At 44.7% G+C, this 20,526-nt stretch overlaps 1 long non-coding RNA gene across 1 annotated transcript in view; it reads left to right on the top strand.

The window, feature by feature from the left end:
- The window catches only part of LOC109445769 (uncharacterized), a 132,183-nt gene extending 128,192 nt beyond the window's left edge, over window positions 1–3,991 (top strand). Inside the window, exon 4 of the long non-coding RNA XR_012494098.1 lies at window positions 3,556–3,991. This is a non-coding gene — a long non-coding RNA (uncharacterized LOC109445769). The remainder of the gene's footprint in view (window positions 1–3,555) is intronic.
- Window positions 3,992–20,526: the final 16,535 nt, after the last annotated feature.

Raw genomic sequence — 20,526 nt, 5'->3', positions numbered from 1 at the left:
CTGGCTGGGAGGGCCAGATTCTAGGCTCAGTTCTGCTGCTCTGAGCAGAGCAGCCTGGGGCCAAGTACTTAACTAACTCCTCATAGGAAAGAGCAAGGGGCAGCAGAGAGGACTGCATTCGATGCCCCCTAACATCCCATCATCACACAGTGACGTTCAGGGATTTTCTGGAATCAGGAAACATTGCTTTGAGTCTGTGCCAGACAGCGAGGCACCCTGTACTGGACTGAACAGTGTCGCCCAGTCCTAAACCCCAGTACCTGTGAAAGTGAATATTTTTGTAAAAAGAGTCTTCATAGATGTACTGAAGTTAGGGATCTTGAGATGGGGAGATGAACCTGGATGATCTGTGGGTCCTGAAATCAGCAATGTGTGTCCTTTTAAGAGAGACACACAGAGGGGGAGACACTGTGAAGGCAGAGGCAGGGATTGCAGTGGGGGTGGTGGCGGTGGTGGTGTGCAAGCCCAAGAACTCCAGGGAAGCCACCAGAAGCTGGAGGAGGTCAGGAACAAATTCTCCCCGGTCCAGGTGGAGTACGGTCCTGCTGACACCTGAATTTCAGACTTTTAGCCTCTAGAACTGTGAGAGAATAGATTTTTATTTTTTTAAGCCACCTAGTTTGTGGTAATTTGTTACAGCAGCCACAGGAAACTAATATATACCCCCAAAGACATGCAGAAAGAGGAACCTGGGCTAGGAATCAGACAAAGCAGTGATTTTTTTCAAATTTCATTGAATTTTTCTGAATTAAGACCTCTCAGCTTGTTCTGCTGGAGCTTTTTGCCCAGTCTACATTGAGCGTGAGCCCTTAATAACTGAACACCTGCCTCCCCTGAAACGATGGCGTGGCATCATCCCTTACCTGCCGTGCCCCACGTAGGGCAGACCAGTGGGAAAATAGCCTGCTGATGGGTTTTGCACCCACAGGCTTCTGCAGCTATGCAGTGCTCTCAGAGGAGGTGGCTTCTCACACCTAGACAGTATTTTTAAGGCTGTCAGAATTGAATGTAGAGAGCTGGGTGGCAGCATGGGTCCCTCATCCAGGCAGAAGCTCTGTGCAGTGATCCTTTGGGACCGCGCGGGCAACACCGTGAGGGATCTGGGCCCTACACTTCTGTGCTGGTGGTTCTGGGGTCCTGCTCATGCATCTGTCCTTGGAAGTCTTGACACTGGGCCCCTTCCTCCCATGGAGGGGTGGAGTGAGAATGAGCTTCACACTCAGAGAGAAGCCAGTCCCTCCTCCAGGGCTGACCCTTCCCAGTTGTGTGACCACGGGCAGCATCCTCAACCCTCCAGGGACTTTGTGTCCTCATCCGCGACCTACAGGTGACGAGGCTGCACTTTGCAGGGCCGTTGATGATTACATATCTGCTGAAATCATCACAGCTGGTATTTACTGAATGTGAATTATGTGTCAGAGACTATGCTGAGCATGTGACAAGTGTTACGTTGTTTAGTTTTTATAAAACCACTGAGACAGGCTCAGCTATTATCTCCATTTACTACAAGAGGAAACAAAGCCCTAAAAAGGTTAAGTAACTTGCCGCGGATTATCTAACCTGTGTGGGGGCAAAGCCAGTCTCATATGCAGGACTGAGTTACATAAAAACTGGACCCGAACTCTTATGCCAGCTACTTTGTGAGTACATTTGTTATTCTGGTTGCATTTGTTGCAGTCATAAGATTACTACACCCCCGCCCCACCCGACTCACCCATGAATCTCTGTAATATCTTTTTCTTTCTTTTTGTCATTAGCGTAGGGCAGGGGTAGCAAATTATAGCCCACATGCCAAATTTGGCCCACCACCTGTTTTTTGTAAATAAAGTTTTATTGGAACACAGCCATGATGCCCATTCATTTACATAAAGTCTGTGGCTTTATGGCTGTTTTGCACTAAAATAGCAGAGATGAGTAGTGGCAACAGAGACCATCTGGCCTGCAAAACTGAAAATATTTGCTATTTGGTGCTTTAGAGAGAAGCAGGAAGCTGACCCCTGGGGTAGGGGAAAGAGCATGAGATTTGCAGTCAGGAAGAACTGGGTTTCAATCCTGATTCTCACCGTCTCCCAGGTCTGTGCACCTGGAGCTGCCCCTGGAGCTCTCTGGTCTCACTTTTCTCCTCTGGAAAGCAGGCTGGCTGACAGCGGTCCACGAGGGTTAAATCAGAAGGGTTGCCCAGTGCCTGAACAGAGGAGGGTAGCTCCATTCTGAGTCCCCTCCTACTTCTTGTGACCACTCTGACCAGGAGCATTTCCTGGCAGCCCCTCCGCAGCCTCCCTAGCCTTCCTGGAATGAAGTGTCCTCACTGCTCTCCCGTCTTGGCTGGAGTGCCGGCTTCCCCACCCAAGCTCTGCCCTGCTCACACTGCATACGTTTGCCTCTCCTTGGAATCCTCCAGTGTGTCAGAGGCTCAAGGACCCTCCAATGGAGAATAGGACCAGTCCTGCCAGGTCCACACATCCCTCCTCCGAGCTGGGCAGAAATCTGGCTTCCTCAATTGAGCAGCCTGTAGATTCTTTGAAACATGCAGCCGCTTGGCCCCCGTTTTCCTTGACTCCCTGCCAAACCTATTACACGTGTCAGAGCAGCAAGGGACTGGAAGAGTTACGATTTCCATTTGGCTTCTGCGGTTGCTTCGTCTAATTTGCACTGGCTTTGAAATATAGCAATTGCTGTTTTTGTTGTTCAGATTTGGAGACTCTTTTCAGTTCTGTCTCTTTTCTCCCCTTTTCTTTTAGCTCTTTCTCTTTCCGGGATGAGGGTGGGGGAAGAGGCATCACAAGTTAAAAAAACTACAGCTCAGCTGCCACCATCCGGGCCCCTTCTCCTGCGTGGACTTATTTGCTCCAGCACCAGGTTTCATTAACTGAAAGGCTGCATTGCAAGGCAAAGCATGATAATGAGACTGGAGCTAATCAGAACATATGGAATGTTTTTACCATTAGCTCCAATTCCTGACTTGAGAAGGGGTGTGCCGGGCGGGGGGGGGGGGGGGGCAACTGACGCACGATTCCATTACCCACACGGGGATGCATGATCCCTGAGGCCCTTCCCTCTGGCGTTGCCTCCCTCTCCTGTTCCCTCCCTCTCCTGTTCCCGTCCCCTACCCTGCGGCTCTTGCCAACCCGCCACGTGGGACATCATGGCCCCAGGATTGAATGAAAGTTCATGGGATCAGGGGCTCTTGCCAAAGAAAGTTGCCAGCCACCTCCTCATTGGCAAATCCTATAAGAATTTCCATCCTTTTCTGCTTGATTTCTTGGCAGGTGTGACACTACTGACCACGCCCCCTTGACCTCAAATGGGTTCTGGGACACTGGTTTCACTTGCTCTTTCTCCTCCCTCTCTAGACACGTCTTCTTCCTCCGTCCAGTTTTGCGGCTCATTTATACATGTTTACAAGCATTTTCATAGCTACCTAAGGTTAGGACACTTTGTGACTTAAAATAAAATAAGCACCATAGTACTTCCCACACGCTTGCCCAACTGCCCTGCCCCCCTCCTCTTTCTCTACCTCCTTTTCCTTCTCTCTCTCTCTCTTTCTTTGTGCAGACTTTAACTGCCAGCTGCTGGCGGGGCACTGGACGTGCAAAGATGAGGGGATACAGCCTCTGGTCTGGAGGACACCACCGTCTGCGGCCTGCGGTCATCACTCTGCTGCCTTTGCCACACTAATCGTCCACCAAACACGCTTTTGGGTTCCCAGGTGGCAGAGACTCCAATGTTTCCCAGCCGTAGGCTTCGGTCATAGAAACTCTCCAACACACTCTAATTTAACAGGACTTCAGGCTCCATGTCAGAAATACGAAGCTAGAGAGGAACCTTAAAGCCTATGGTAACCAAATACCAGATTAGCAAGAGCGGTCATGGGGATTCAGAGGGGAAGTACCTTACCCAAGACCTCATCACATGAGAGTGCCTGCTTCATACAGTGGTACCCTTTGTACATCAGCCCTCACCAGCATCCTCATCATGAAAGCATCATTTAAGAAAGGGGTAGTAGATGGGGGGGGGAGTTATCACTATGTGAGGGATATAAATGATAAATGTCTATTACATTGTTTTGTACACTTGAAACTAATAAAAAATAAAAATAAAAATAAAACCATTTTTTTTTAAAAAGGGCACAGACTCTGTAGCAGATGCTTTTGGTGCCCCTGCAGGTGCCATGGTGGGCTCCCCCTCCTCCCCCCACCCCTCCCCAGCTACTCAGGGGTTGGCACCTAGCAGCTGCCACCTGCACTCTTCTATGAGCGTTTGCCCTTGGCTGACATTGCCACTTGCCCAGAGATGCCTGGGAGATTGAGCTCCCAACCACCCCAGGATGCAGCCTGTGACCAATGGCACGAAGGCCCCAGCTCTCGCATTTGGGCAGGACAACTTCTGCCCCATTAATACCCCAGGCTCCCAGAGAAATCAGGCTGAGTCTAGGCTTCTACTGAAGTACGTTGTATTCTAGTGTCTTCCCTACCTTGGCCCTGCTTCCTCACTTACCCACCTCAGGCCCAGTTTCTAGGGAACCTGCTCTATGACAAGTGCCCCCACCTCATCGGCTTTGATGGGCCTCAGTTTCCCCATCTCTTAAATGAGGTAGTTGACCTACAACATGGCCGCTGAGATTGTGCAGGCGAAACTCATGCTAGAAATGTCCTCTGCACGGCCTCAGATGGCACAAAAAGAGGTGGCCTTCACCTTGTCCTCTGTCCTACTCAGAGAGTACCACAGGCCCCTGAAATATGTAAATGAAGAGGTGGGGGAGGATTTGTCCTGGAGAGCACGAGGATGTCTTGGCCAAGACAGGAGTGGTGATGAAAAGGCCGGACGCCAGCACAAGAGCACGAAGCACTGACTGTCTTGTGCCAAGTATTATGCTGCGTGGACACATCAGTTTCGTGTCCTCCAGACAGACATGGTCTGGATGGCACGAGACAGGTTAAGTCGCCTTCATCTGAGAATCACTCACAATTCGACGATAACAAAAGCCTACATTTAAGAAGAGGGAAACGTGTCTGGATTGGATTCAAGCAGTTCTCTTCTCCATGCTTCTCAAATCACACCCATCCGAGAACTTACGGCTGCTCCCTGCTGGTACATTCCATCTGGAAGTCAGTGGGAAGAAACACGTGTTTACTGGGGACTTCTTTATGTGCAAGGGGTGGGCCTGGGGGTGGATCTACACGGTTTGATGGGAAAGATGCATTCACGCAGAACTAGATTGCTCAGTGAATTCCAGTGTTGTTTAAACGGGAAAGGTTTATAATTGGAAGACTCTTGCATTTCTCTGGCATGTGTCGTTTGAGGTGCCCCATCTCCATGGCCAATTCTCCAGTCCAAGCTTCATTACGCCCTTCCTTTACCAGAGCAATCACCTCCTCACTGACTATATCCAATCTGGCCTCTTTTCCCTCCAGTTCCAAATGCAGGAAGCCACAGGGAGCTTTTAAAAAGGTAAGTCAGATGATGGCACGCCTGTCCATCGAGCCTTTTCCCGCACTTCATTGCCTGGTCCCCCCCTCGTGCACAGTGGATCTTAGCTCTCTCTACTTTTGACCTTGTTTTTGATTCCAGTTACTTTGGTCTGGATGCCTCAGGGCCCCCCTCACATGCTCTCCCCTCTGCCTGGAACTCCGCCCCAACCTCTGGCTCTCAGCTTGACTGTGCCTCCTCAGGGAAGCCTCCTTTGCCCTTCTAGAGCAGGTCAGCCTCTCCTCTGTCAGCCGTCACATTGCCCGCACGCTGCCTTTGTCGCCTGTGTGAATGTTGTTTATTGACTAGGAAACGTGAAATGGATGGCTCGACTGGTTTCGTCACTGCTGTATCCCTAGAGCGTACCATAGTGCCACGTGCTCTGTAGGCCTCTGATGCATTTTGATTTATATGAATGAACATAGAAGTTAAGTCAGATGAACTGAGCACCTCGCACACGCGTTTTGATTTCTCTCAGTCTCTCTTTCCATTTTCCCTCCCCAAATCTTGGGCTGGTCTGTCATAACCTGATCACAATAGTGACAGCAATCATAAATACCAGTTTTGAATTCTTTCAATTCCATACAACACTTTCACACGTATTCCCTAACTTGACCCTTACAATGAGCCTACAGCTGGTTAGCATTATTCCCACTGTATAGATGGGAAAACTTATGCCTGGTGGGATGCAGGTATTTGGTGCCTGCTCTGCCACTTACTAGCTGTGTGAGTTAGGACAGAGCAGGAAAATTCTCAGAGCCTCAGTTCCTTCAGGCACACATCAAGTTTTTCCCGAGCACACCCATCGCCTATCCCCATGATAGTGTGTTTCATACCACATTTTAATTGATAAAACAAATTCTTCTGTCTCTTGCACCAGACCTGAAACATACTGAAGGTAAGAATTGTGTATTCTTCACAAGCAGAGTGCTCGCCGCAGAGCAGGCCCTTGTCTTACTCCGTTCGGGCTGCTAGAACAGGACGCCACAGACTGGGTGGCTTAGAAACAACAGACATTTAATTTTCACAGCTCTGAAGGCTGGAAGTCCAAGATCAAGGTGCCGGCAGATTTGGTATCTGATGAGGGCTCACTTCCTCTTATTAAATGGCGTCTTCTCACAGTGTCTTCACGTGGCGGAAGGGGCGAGGGAATCTCTGGGGCCCCTTCTATAAGGGCACTGGCCCCATTTATGAGGGCTTCACTCTCTTGACCTAACCACCTCCTAATACCATCATGCTGGGCGTTAGGAGCTCAACATATGGATTTGGGGACACAAACATTTGGTCTATAGCAACCCTCAAAGTGTTTGCTGAGTGAAAGTGTAACGAGGCAACGCCTGGGGAAATCTACATCCTGATACTAATGTGGTGACCACGGTGTTCTCAGCACAGGTCAGGAGAAGACCATGGGATTTAGAGTCTGGCTGACCTGAGATCAAGCCCTATTTCTCAGCCCTCTGGGCTGTAGCCAGGGTTGCTGCAAGGGTTAAACCTATGATAACTGCTGGGCACACAGGAGGTACTCAATATGGTGTGGACAGGTCATGTAGAATCGCAGCTTGAACTCATCGTGTAAGGTCCAGCAGTGCAGCGTATGTCTCTGTGGTTTGTAGGGAAACTTCTAGGTCCCTGAATCACTAAGACTCACTCAGAACTGAGTGAGGCTGAGGCTTCCTTTGAAGCCCATCGCTGCAAACTGGAGTCACTAAATCATCTCTTGACTGGTTTTCCTCTTGAGTTTGGTTGTGAATGTTTATTCATTTTCATTTCCCACTGAGTTACTCAGTTAAACCCCCATATTTCCTCGCCCAAGAAGACATACAGTGAGAGCAAAGCTGGCGACAAGCTCCTATTTCTGTGACTCTACTTTTTATCTTCTCACGTACCTTCCAGTAAATACTCTCTACTAGATCTGAAGGATTGTTTAAGGAACAATGCTAATTTTTTCTAGCAATCATTTATCTGTCAATATCTTTCTCCATTCCCTTCTCCTTGGTTAGAATGACTCTACGAAGCCATTTTTTTCCTCAGGCAACCATGGTGTGTGTGTGTGTGTGTGCGTGTGTGTGTGTGTGTGTATCTGTGTGTACATGCACAGGTGTATGTGTGTCTCTTTGTATGTGTGTATGGATATGTATGTGCATATATGTATGTGTCTCTCTGTATATGTGTGTGTGTGTATGTGTGTCTGTCTCTGTGTGTGTGTGCAAGGATATCTATGTGTGTATGTGTATGGGTATGTATGTGTGTGTGTGCATGAATATGTGTGTAGTGCATGTGTGTGCACGTGTGCTCAGGTTTGGGGGGGTCAAGGGTGACCTTGGCGCATGACATATGCAAGAATCAAGTAACTGCTCCTGGTTATTATTATATTTTCAGGTCTAATTTCAGTTGGTTCATGTGCCTGGGTGCCATTTGTTTACACAGCTCTGTTTATTTATGGCACATGGTGAAACTGGGCTAAGAAATGAATTTATAGCCTGGAATAAACCAAATAATTCTCGGTAACAACATCTTCCCTAATAGCCCCATTAAGCGCCTTCACATCTATGGCTTTGCTGTTGTGCGCTCAAAACGGGTGCCCAGGCCTTAAAAAGCCCAAGCTTCAAGGGAAGCACTTCTCATTTCACACAAATCCTCCCTTAAAGGGACCCCAACTCCCAGCCCCCCCGCGGAGCCCTCCTCGGTGTACGCCATCTAAAACACCTAAATCAGGTGAATGAAAGTTATGGCCTGATCACTCATGTGAGGGAATACAAATAATGGGAATTAAATACAAATAGGAATTAAATACAAATAGGAATTAAACACATGGGGAACTGTTCAGCCTCACCAGTTACCAGGAGAAAATACAGAGGGTTCATTTTGTCTCTATTGTATATTAAAAAATAGCAGTGTTCCAGACGACGTGCTGGCTGGATAGTTATATTAATGGTACACTTACAAACAGTGCACGGCAGTGCAAATTAGTAAAACATTTTTACAGGGCAATTTGGCAGGACAATAAGATGCTTCATACCTGTTGGCGTAGCATTTTTTCTTGTCGGTATGAAAAATGAAGAAATAATTCAGTGAAAGAGGAAAAAACACCTGACATACCCACAACTCTGGCAGGCAGTGTTTTCTATACTATGTGAAATTAGAAATGACCTCCAACAGTGAGAAAATAATTAAGTTTATTTATTCCCTGTATAGTCACTCACTGAAATATTATACAGTTATTAAGAAGTGATTAGAAAGAACGTAGAAACAATAAAAATGTGTGCAACATAGTGTTAAGAAGAAAAAGAGGTCAAAAATTGAATCTGTGATTACAAAGTAAACATGTAAATGTATATGACAAAACTGGAGGAAAGAACTCAAAATGAGAATGTTGTAAAAAGATCATTGTATAAATGTTTTCTGTGTGTGTTTATAAAATAACATATTTTCTTAAAAAAAATCTTAATACTAAAAATACTGATGTTTTAGTCAGTTTCTCCCTTTAGTTCTGTTAGTAGATGCTTTGTGTTTTCGGTGTTCCCTGATTGGGGGCATAAATATTGATGAATGACTGTTATGTACACTTGAAACCTATGTAATTTTATTAACCATGGTCACCCAATAAATTTTAATTAAAAAAATATTGATGGAGGTCAGGGAAATGTAGTATTACATAGTTTTAAGTTAATAAGTTTGGAATTAAGTGTGGTGAAATCATAACCACTTATTGGTGGAGTAAACTTGAGCAAATTATTTCACTTCTCTGAGTCTCAGTTTTTGCATCAGTAAAATGGGAATAAAAATACGCACCATTCTTTGTCTCAGGGAACATAACCACCATTTAGCCAGCTATGTAAACCAGCCGTAGCCTTGACACTTCCCTCTCCTCTCTACGCATATTCAGTCTATCACCAAATGCTATTGATTTCACTTCCTCAAAATTTCTGAAGCCATGCATGTCTCTTCCCATCACCACCCTGGTCCAGGTCACGATCATCTCTTACTTGACCTACAACAGGCTCGTGATGGGATTCTCCACACTGAATATTGCTCTTCCTAATACTCTCTAATTAGGATATATTTTTTATAGTTAGGAAATATATCTATATCTTTATCTGCATCTCTATCTCTATCTTTCTATATATATCCAATAAAATGCATGCACATTTTAAGAAAGGAAAAAACTGCATTCCAATTGTTTTCCTCAACATATACCGATAATAAAAGATGAATACAAGTCACGTTTGACTTCTGCAATTACAAGAGGTGCTCAAAGTGGTTACCATCAGCGTCCAGACACTTCTGATTACGGTGAACTACTGCTTGAGCAACATTGACTAAAGTGTCCACTTGTACATATACATTTTTTTGGCGCCCTTGGTATATATATATATATATATATATATATATATATATATATATATATATCCCATCGTGTCACCTTTTCATTTAAAACCCTTCAATGTCTCCATTTGCGCTTGGAATAAAGGCAAAAGTATTTAACACAGCCCAAGGCACCCTACATGGCTTGAGTCCTCTTGCTCCACACGTCAGCCCATCACAGTTTTCCAGTCCTGCATTTCTCTAATTTCTTTTCTATATGTCATGTTCCTGCCATCAGAGGGCTTTAACATATTCTGTTCTTTCAACAGGGAAAAAAAATATTTCTTCAGTTTTATGTCAAGCTAACTTGTATTAATTTTTTCAGACCTTGACTCAACTGTCATTTTCTTGGAGAAGAGTTCTAAGACCCGGTCAAAGCTCCCTGTCAAGCCCACTCGTGTGACTCCCAAATGGGCACTTAAATGCGTTGCAATTTTGTATTATCTACATGACTGTTTGACCAAGGTCTGTTTCTTCTCCAGTAGACTACAAAGTTTTATTGCCCACCATTCTCTTCCCAGAGGGGGGATACGACAAATATTTGTTGCGCGACTGACAAATGAATAGACGTTGCGGTCATCCGGCCCCTTCATATTACGTGAGCTGCAGTCATAGCCCCAGACTATGGTTTTGTTTCTCCAGTTGTGTATATGGTTGTTCCCGTTAGCTCTGGAGCATAAATCTGATTGTTGTGATCTCTTTGCACAAAACTACCCAGTGGTTCTCCATTGCCTGGAGAACAAAGCCTGTGTGATTCCCAACCTCAGTTTTCAACTTCGTCTCCTAATTCTACTCTTTCTATTGCCTTTGTTCTTTAACATGCAGTCACACCCTCCGACTTGCTGTTCCTGATACTTCCGTTCTTCCTAGTCTTGTTCATGCTGTTCCCCCCCATCAGAACCCTGTTCAGCCATCACCTCCCATCAAAATTTAATCCATCCTTCTAAATTCCTAGTAAATGCATTCTGCTTAAATTCTCTGAGTTCTCTGTAATTCTTCGGATTAGTATTAATTCACCCTTCCTCAGTGTTGTCACAGTCTACAAGATAATGGGCACACAAGGACCCCACTGCACTATGCCTTAACCACAGCACCCAACAGGTATCTTGCATGGGTCAGAAGGGAAGAGTCACATGATCATGTTTCAGACGATAAAAAATCATTTTTAACTTGAACCCTGTGGTAGGCTGTCTTATTGTTCTTTGCTCCCACCCGCCGGGAACCTGAGTCCGTGTAGGGCCCTGGAGTTTGAGGCGGTAGAGGAGAGGGGGAGGGGAAAAGGCACTCAGGAGGGGGACATATGCACTTGTCTCTATATGTGTATTATGCACGGGGGCACTGGGGTTCTCTTGTCCAGCTCTTGGAATTATGGCCTATGGTAGGCAGTCTCTCTTTGGGGCAGGGGGAGAGGGGATGTAGAGGGGCAGAGACATTCGTATCCACTCCACTGCCAGCTGTATTCCCTCGCTATGGCACTCTGCTCGTCCCTCCCCAAATTCAATCTGCATTAAATCCTTTTTAGGCCTAAAAGAAGGAGTTCTCCTGGCCCTTAATACAGCGTTTCTTTTAAAAGCACAATTACCTGAGTAAAATATATGCATCAGTGTAAAGAAAACAATAACAAATAAATGGTTGGTCATCCTGGTAGTAAGCAGATCACTGAGGTCTGAGAAGCAGGTGCCTGCCAGGAATTCTGAATGTCAGCCCTCAAGCTGGACTCTTCCACGCCTGGCCAGGAAGCCTTTGATAGAAAATTAAAGCAGTGACCTGCCATTTTGCTGTTCACTCCTTTTTAATGGTTTTTGAGTTGTTGACTTTTCTCCCTTAAAAACAAGTGGAAAACATCCTGAACTGACAGATAAGACTTGATTTCCTCCTGGGAATTTACTATACAAACAGCTACTGGTTGCAACCTTCGAAAGATAGAACAAAGGCAACGTTTGAAAACAGGAGAAGGAGAAACACTGCTGACAATGAAATTGGGAAAAAAACTAGCCAACGAAGCAACTCTCTCACTTCCTCAGGCCTTCTCCTTTACATGGCAGAAAAACATGTAGCACATCATACCATTGTCTTTTAAAATTAGACTTTCAGATCTTTGTTAGAAAAAAAGAATCCTGCAGCTCTCCACTGCCAAATGTAATGTACTGGACAAACCCGGTCACTTTAAGTAGAGAGAGGAGAGCCCTCACTCATCTCTGGGGAACTGTTTGCAGAGCCAGCATGGGGCCAGGGAGGGGGGGCAGCGAGGGTCTACAGCAAATTACCCTGTGTGGGCAATCCTGTAGCACCTGGATGTCTGGTTAATAAGAGCTGTGCCAAGGTCCTTAATTGCTATGTAGACCTGAAACAAAAGCTTCAACCATCAATCTGGCAATTACCCCACCACCCCACCGTGCTAGCCCTTCAATTAGCCTGTCGCTGCGTGCTGCCCACTGAATCATTAACTCCTCGGCCTCTCCATGCTGCACATCAGGTAAATTCCCTGTGATCCAATTCCAGTTGTTTCTCAGGTGACAGTAGAGTGCTGCTGGCTTGGAGGGAGGGCTGTGTCCATTCTATATTGGAAATGATCACGAAGGCCTCCGGTTTCCATCCCAGCTCTGCCACTGAAAGTCCAAAGCTTTCGATTTGCAGTGTGACTGGCTACAGTTGATGGGTGTGCCACCCACGTTGACTATCCACAGTGAGAGGCTGTGGAAAGCTTTCAGACATTTAAAAGATGTGAACCCATGCTAGGTGGTGGGCCCGGTGAGACAGCTGAAGTCTCTGGTGTATTTCTCACTCCTCTCCAAAGGAAAGAGCTGGCACAGATGAGCCAAGTTCAAGGTCAACGTTTTGGAAGAAAGAGTAGAAAAAAGGTCATGTGATAAACAAAGGGATTAAAGCTTTGATGTCAGCATGATGTCAGTATGGGATGCTTCCTTTCTCCTCTCTCTCTCTCTCTCTCTCTCTCTCTCTCTTTTCTCACAAAGCAAGTAAAGTACAGTATAGTGGACCAAGGGTTGCTCCTTTGAACACGTCTTCACCCCGAGAAGCCCAGGATGACCAAGGCAGCTGATTTAGATGGTCAGGCAAGTGGTGTGGTGCTGCTAAATGTTTCACCATGACTCTCTGGAAAACAAACCAAAATGAAACAAACCAAAATGTCCTGATTTGTAGTGTTTGCCAATTACTGTGGTGTAAATACTCCCTCCATGGCCAGTGTCAAGCTACCAACATGAAGTCACTGAACATGGTGTCGGGAAGAGATGACACCTGGCTCCTTTGTGTGCACAGGAGCTGGCTCGAGCACACCACCGAGGCCAGCACCCTTACCCTTTCTTTCCCTGGCATGCCGTTCCTTAGGCCCATCTCTTCTATCCACTGGAGTGGAAAGACGGAGGGCAGAAATGTGTGTGTGTACCCACAGGGAAAGGAGAAAGGAGACACCTTGGTCTATTCTGGTCCTGGCTTTGGACCTGTAGCCTTGGAACTCCCTGCAGGCTGGCTCAGCTCACTAGGACTCACTGGGGGCTCCACATACAGCTTTGGGATCAAAGCCCCCATGGCCATTTGCTTGGTCTTGTCTGCCGTACAGGTGGGTGATTGTGGAAGGACAGGGTTTGAGCTCAGGATACAAGGTCCCATTCCCACAAGGCCACTCACATAGGTGGCTTATTAACAGGTACAGTGAGGAACTTCAATCACCAGGGCAATAACTGCAGACAAGTTTATGTTCCTCTGCTCTCATCTAGTTTTACTTAGAATGGGAACTCGGCTGCCCGGTATTGTCACACAAAGGGACATGAAGAGCATTCCAGACAACAGCATCCTCGGGCTGCTGCTATTCCTTCTGGGAAACAAGGAACAGTGTGGCCACTACACATGGATTAGGGGGTCCTCCAAAGTGCTGTGACTCAGGAGTCGTTTGTCCCCATCAGGACAGCTCCGACCCTCACACATCTGGGGGCTCCTGGGTGAGGCACGAAACCAGTGTCTTCATTCAGATACCCAGGCTAAAATTTAGAGGTGGGGCTGGTTGCTTCAAGAAATGCCTGAGGGGCAAATGGATAGACCTTGAGCACCTTACCCTAAGCGAGAAAAGTTAGAGAAAGGTACTGTGTGACATCGCTTATCTATGTAATCTGAGAAAGTTAAACTTGTGAAAAACAGAGTAAAATCGTGTTTACCAGGGGATGGGGAGAGGGGGGCTGAGTGATGGTGTTTCAGGGTAGAAACTTGTAACGAGTAGTAAAAAGCCAGAAAGACCTAACGCACAGTATAATGAATATAAACAGTAATAGTGCACTATAGTAGTGTAATGTGATCAATATTGCTACATTGGCAATTGCATTACAATATATAAACGTATCAAAGTAACACATTGTACGCTGTAAACTTACACAATATTACACATCACGTTTATTCAATTATAAAAAAAAGGAATGTCTGAATCTACTCTCACATATGGGTATGTTGCTGTTTCTTCCATGAGGTGAAGACCTAGGAATCTGGGAATTCACTTAGGGATACCTAGATTGAGAATCATACTCTGAAATGTATACATATTCTCACAGATATAAGAATATATATATGTGTGTATATCTATACACACATGCAAATGCACACACAAACACATTCCCCCAGAGGAAGAACCATACATATGATTCTCTATATATGAATCATATTTACCACATGATTAATCTGGAATATCCTTAATCTTGGTGTACCTAAATGAGTATATATATTTGGCCAGAACAGGTGTCAGTTTGGATTTTGGTCCCTGGCTCAGTTTCCCTCTATCCTCCAGAGCTAGATTTTATGCTGGTGACTTCAACCTCCAACTCTCCCACCTCACCATCCTTGATTTCTTCAATTCCAGTGACCTTGACTTTTTACACAGCTCTAACCACCCACATCCTGAATTTTTTTTCACATTTTTAAAAATTTTTTTTTATTTTTTATTGAGGTGTACTTTACATACAGAGAATTTATCTGTTCTGGAATCTAGTTCTGTGCACTTTGCCAAAAACATACAGTACCACTACAATCAAGATACGGAACAGGTCCATCACCTCAATATATTTAATCCCTGTGCCTTTTTGTCATTAGCACTTCCGCTTTCCAGTCCCTGGCAACCACTGCTGCTTTCTGCCCTTATGATTTTGCCCTTTTGAGGATGGCATACAGTATACAGAGCAGACTTGTCTATGTAGTTGCATCTATTTTTATTGCCGAGTGGCATTTATTTTGTTTATCTACTTACCAGTTGAGAGACATGTGTGTTACTTCCAGTTTTGGGAAATTATGAACTATAAACATTTACATACAGGCATTTGTGTGAATTTAAGTTTTCATGTCTCTTGACCTACACTGGATTTAAAAATTAGTATTATGGTAAGGACACTTCCCCTCTTCACAAACTTTTAAGTGCAAAATGTAACACTGTTCACTGCAGGTGCCACGTTGCTCAGCATCTCTCTAGAATTTATTCATCTTGCATAACTGAAACTTTATATCCATTGAATAGCCACTTTCCATTTCCCCCTTTCCCGGGGCCCTAACAACCACCGTTCTGCTCTCAGTTGCTAGGAGTTTGACTATTTTAGATGCCTCCTATAAGTGAAATCATACAGCCTTTTTCTGTCTGTGTTTGCCTTATTTCAATTAGATAATGTTCTCCAGTCAGCCATGTTTGCGCATACGTCAGGATTTCCTTCTTTTTAAAGGCTGAAAATACACCACCCTTCATCTGTTGATGGACACTTAGGTTGTTACCATGTCTTTCTTGGCTATTGTGAATAATGCTGCAGTGAACATGGGGGTGCAGGGACCTCTTTGAGATCCTGATTCCAATTCTTTTGGATGCACACCCAGAAGGTGTATTGTTGGATCACGTGAATGTGCCTCAAGGACCTCACTCTCTCAATACTTGACCTTCTACCTGCTGTCTGTCTGTCGGATGCATATGTTCAAGTTTGTCCCACCTCCAGATACACCCCCCTGGCAAAGGGCCTCTAGCTATTGTCCTGTTTCAGTTCATTCCTCCACAGGGAAAATCCTTGAAAGAGGCTTCTCCCCACAATATGCCACTGAAACTGCTCTCTCCAAGGTCCTCCGTGACCTCCAGGTGGCCACATCCAAACGATTCCTCCTGATCCTTACTGTCATTCGAACTCCTAGGAACTCCCTCCTTTTCAACTCTCCCTTCTCTTGGCTTCCCAGACTTCAGTCTCATTTGATTCTCTTCCATATCTTTAACTGTCCATTTTTAAGCTTCTCTGAATCTACCTACTCATGCAGTGCTGGCTTTATTAGGGGTTCCATTGGTAACGTACGTGGGCTTTAAACGGTACTTGATGCTATTTGGCTGGAGGACCCAGGAAGGCCTGAATATTGCTTTGCAGTCATCCCCACTTAGTGAGTTCATGAAGAAGGAAAAGGTGAAAAACAAATACCATTATATTCTGAGCTGAGTCAGTGATTTATTTACCAGAGTGTGGACCTTGGGTAAAGTTGATATGAGAGAGGGACAGAAGTAAGGTGGTGGTGGTGGTGGGTAGGTAGAGAAGTATGCAGAGCAGGAAAACACTTCCTCCATCTCCCCTTTCCTGATAGGTCCCTTCCTACGTCCTTTATGCCTCTCACCCTGGCACACTCCCTGGGCTATGTCATCCCTGCCCCAGGTCTGACCACCGTCTCCATACTGCTGACTCACAAATCTCTATCCTTTTCATGCATAACTCTCATGTGAGCTTCAGAGCTATAAAACCAACTGCTTATTAATACCTATCCCCTGCGAGTTTTATGGGCATCTAAAATGCAACGTGTCAAAAATGAACTTGTGTCTTTTTCTCCAAATTGGCTCTGTTTTCCCACGTTGCTCATTTCAGGGATAACACCCATTTAATGGTCAATAAAGCACAAAGCATAGCAATCATTCTTAACCTCTTCTCCTTTAATCTCCATATGCAATTAGTCACCGTGTCCTATGAATTCTCCCTCAGAAATGTGTTTAGATTCTGTCCTCTCTACCTCTACCTCGTTAGGGCTCTCCTCACTTCTTGGCTAGACTATTACAATAACTGCTAACCCCTTTCCCTCCAGTTCCATCATCTACATAGTAGTAGCCAGAGGGATATTCCTTAAATGCAAATCAAATCTTAGCAATTCCATACGTAAAAATCGTTAGGGGCTTTCCCTTGCTCTAACTGTTAAGCGTAGCTGACAATGTCATCCCTGCCTGTCACCACCTGCCTGTCCAGCCTCTCTTTCTACTCCCCATACAGACTACTTTAGCCAGAATGAGCCATCTGATGTGCCTCAAACACGGCATTTCTATGAAGGTCAAGTCCCCTGTCTTGGAGCTTTTCCACATGCCCCATTCTGAGCCTGGAACACTTCCCTGATACCTTCTTTTAAAATTTTTAATTTAATGTCTTTTACTTGCCATAGTTTATTTGGGAGGGGAAGTTTTATTTTTTTGTATTCATGTGTTTATATTAATAGTAGACCTGGAAATTATTATTTTTTTTTCAGTTTTACTGAGGTATAATTGACAAAGGAGTTAGAAATGAGAAAGGAGTTAGAAAAAAGTGGAAAGCTTAATCTTAGGGAGGAGAGGAATATTTCTCCCACTGCTAAAAAAAAAAAAAAATGGCAAATGAGTTTCAGATGAAAATGGGATCATAGTCAGAGCAGGGAATTTGAACGGTACTTGCTGCCTTGGCTTATATTCCTTCTGTGGAGTAAGAAGCAGCTCATAGGCTGGCGTGGGGTGGGGAAGGGACCTGGTGGCTGGAAGTGGGAAGGTAGAAAGTTAGGCAAAAGTGAAAAAAGGAGTCAAATTTCTCTTTGGGGAAAGGGTGAGCTGACTCTGAATATAAAGATTGCTGGGCTATTCTGAGAGTACAACTGAGGTCCTGCACCTCCTCAATCAAATTATTATACCCATATCTTGTAGCCCAGCCTCCCTTGGTGGCTTAATCTAGGTATGGAATCTTCTCAGGCAGGTATTAGTGATCAACAGACTGCAATGTGGTTGAAGGTAATGTCACTAGAGTAACGCAATCGTTGATTCTAGAGCAGGTAGGGAAGGGAGTAATAATAGGAGACTCCCTTAACAGACTGGGGGGAAATCAAGTGTTCAAGGAAGTAGACACCTCAGCGAGGGGGTGCGATCAAGAAGGATAAGAGGTTGAACTCCAGGTAGAGCAGATTTGTCGTGGTGTCAAAATCCAGGGTATGTTTAATGTGGTCCTAATTGTCTATTGTTGCTTTTGTGTTATTGTGCTTTTGGTATCGTATCCAATAAATTAGTGCCTAGACCTATATCAGGAAGCTTTCTCCTATGTTTTCTTTTAGGGGTTTTATAGTTTCACGCCTTATGTTTAAATGTTTAATCCACTTGGAGTTGATTTTTGTGTATGGTGTAAGGTGAGGGTCCCGTTTCATTCCTTTGCGTGTGGATCTCCAGTTACCCCAACACTATTTGTTGAAGAGACTGTCCTCTCTCCATTGTACATTCTTGGTCTCCTAGTCAAAGATCAGGTAGGTGTTTATGTGTGGGTTTATTTCTGGGGTCTCTATTCTGTTTCATTGGTCTATATGTCTACTTTTATGCCAAAACCATACTGTTTTAATTACCACAGCTTTGTAATTTTGAACTCAGGAAGTGTGATGCCTCCAGCTTTTTCGTTCTTTCTCAAGATTGCTTTGGCTACTCATGTTCTTTTGTGGTTACATAGAAATTTTAGAATTATTTTTTCTACTTCTGTGAAAAATGCCTTGGGATTTTTATAGGGATTTCATTGACTCTGTAGATTGCTTTGGGTAAGGGACATTTGAACAAGATTAAGTGTTGCAATCCATGAACATAGGAGGTGAATAAAACAGGGTTTGGCAAAGAAACAGGCAGGCAGCATTTTCTGCAGAGCTCAGGAGGTAAACTAGAAACGAGGGCATCCTTCAGAAGCTGCGGGCTGTTCAATACCACCAATGCACAGGTAGTGAGACTTCTAAGAGATGAGGCAGGCGAGGTAGACAGGGCCAGATGGCAAAGGCCTTTGTATGTCATGCTAAATGGCTCATCTTTTATCTTGAGGGCAATCAAGTGCCTTTAGTAGTTGGCATTTGTTGTTTTTGTCCACCAAGCAATCATTTCCTTCCTCTTCTGATATCACCTTCCCCCAGCCATCCTTCAGCAAACTGCCTCTCCCAGTTCTACATGGTTCTGGGGAGTTAGCCAATCACAGCCTTCTTCTACCACATGACCCAGGCCTGACCAATCATAGTTCCCTAATTCCTTTTGTTCAAGGAGTGGGCATGTGATTTAAAGGGATCAATCAGGGTCCTTCTCTGAAGTGATAAATAAAGGTAAGGAGAAGGGCTATTTATTTCAGTAGAAAGGGGATACAGATTTTACTTTTAGATTTATCACAGGACATTCAGGTAGAGATGTCAAATAGGATGGTGAATTCATGAGTTTGGAGAAATTCTCTGCCCTGGAGAATTGGATTTGGGAGCTGTTTCCTTGGTGACTCCCTTTCTTTCATGTGCTACATTCAATTCGAGTAAGTCCTTGAAGCTCTGCCTCTTAAATTCATCCTGAATCCATTCATATTTCTCCATTTCCACAGCTGGAACTCTAGTGCAAGCCACTGTCATCTCTCATCTGGACTGTTGCACTAACCACCTAAAGTGTCCACTTGCGTATTCTTTTTCCTCTGCACAATATATTCTCCACAGAACAGAGTGACCTTTTAAAAATATACATATGATCAAATGACTCCCCTCTTTACTTCCCCAACAGTTTCCCATCAAACTTATAATGAAGTTTAACTCCCCACATGTTCTGGCTTCTGCCTCCTTTAACCTTGTCATATAGCACATTTGGTATTCATGCATTCATTCATTCATTCATTCATTCAACATACATTTGTGCAGTGCCTACTACTTTTTAGGCAATAGGGATACAAAATAAGCAAATATACTAGTTCTCTATTCTGATAGAGCTTGCACTTTAGGGGTAGGGACAGAAAATAATAACACATAAGCAAGAAACGTCCAGACAGTGATCAGTATTCATGAGATAATAAAATGGAATGATAACAAAAGAGAGTGATGGGTTTTGGATTAAGAGGTTGACACTTAGATTGGATGGCTTTCCTCCTCTTTTTTTTAATATAAGATTTGTTTCTGCCTCAGGACTTTAGCACATGAGGTTCTATCTACTTGAGACCTTTGCTCTCGGATCTCCCCATAGCTGCTCGTTCTTGTCATTCGCAACTCAGCGCAAATACTGTCTCCTCCGTTGAGGCTTCCCTCACCACCCCACCTAGATCTAGTTATAACTGCAGTGTCCCTCTGTTTAATGAAATGTCCAAATAGGGACCTGAGTGTCCCTGAGCCTCGGAAAGAGGTAGGTATTTCCAGAAAGGCGGGGGGAACCCTAATAGGAATATCCACTTCCCAAACCCTTTTCCACGCCCCTGCCAATTTCAAAACTGTGAGTGGCTGTCTCCACAGTGGTGCTCTAAAACGCTCATATTTTATATAAAGTCACCAAGAAGGAAAGACGAAGAAAAGAGATGAAAATAAACCAAGAGGTAACCAGAGACGCAGGCAATTTTTTCAAAGGCCTAAATCAAGCTAAATGACACAGAAAGATCTCTCTCTTTCTCTCTGTTTTTCATCTGTAAGATGAGACTA

Source organism: Rhinolophus sinicus, linkage group LG02, assembly GCF_036562045.2.
Source record: "Rhinolophus sinicus isolate RSC01 linkage group LG02, ASM3656204v1, whole genome shotgun sequence".
Classification (NCBI taxonomy): Eukaryota; Metazoa; Chordata; class Mammalia; order Chiroptera; family Rhinolophidae; genus Rhinolophus; species Rhinolophus sinicus.
The sequence above is the reverse complement of the archived record's forward strand: the minus strand, read 5'-3'. Positions and strand labels throughout refer to the sequence as shown.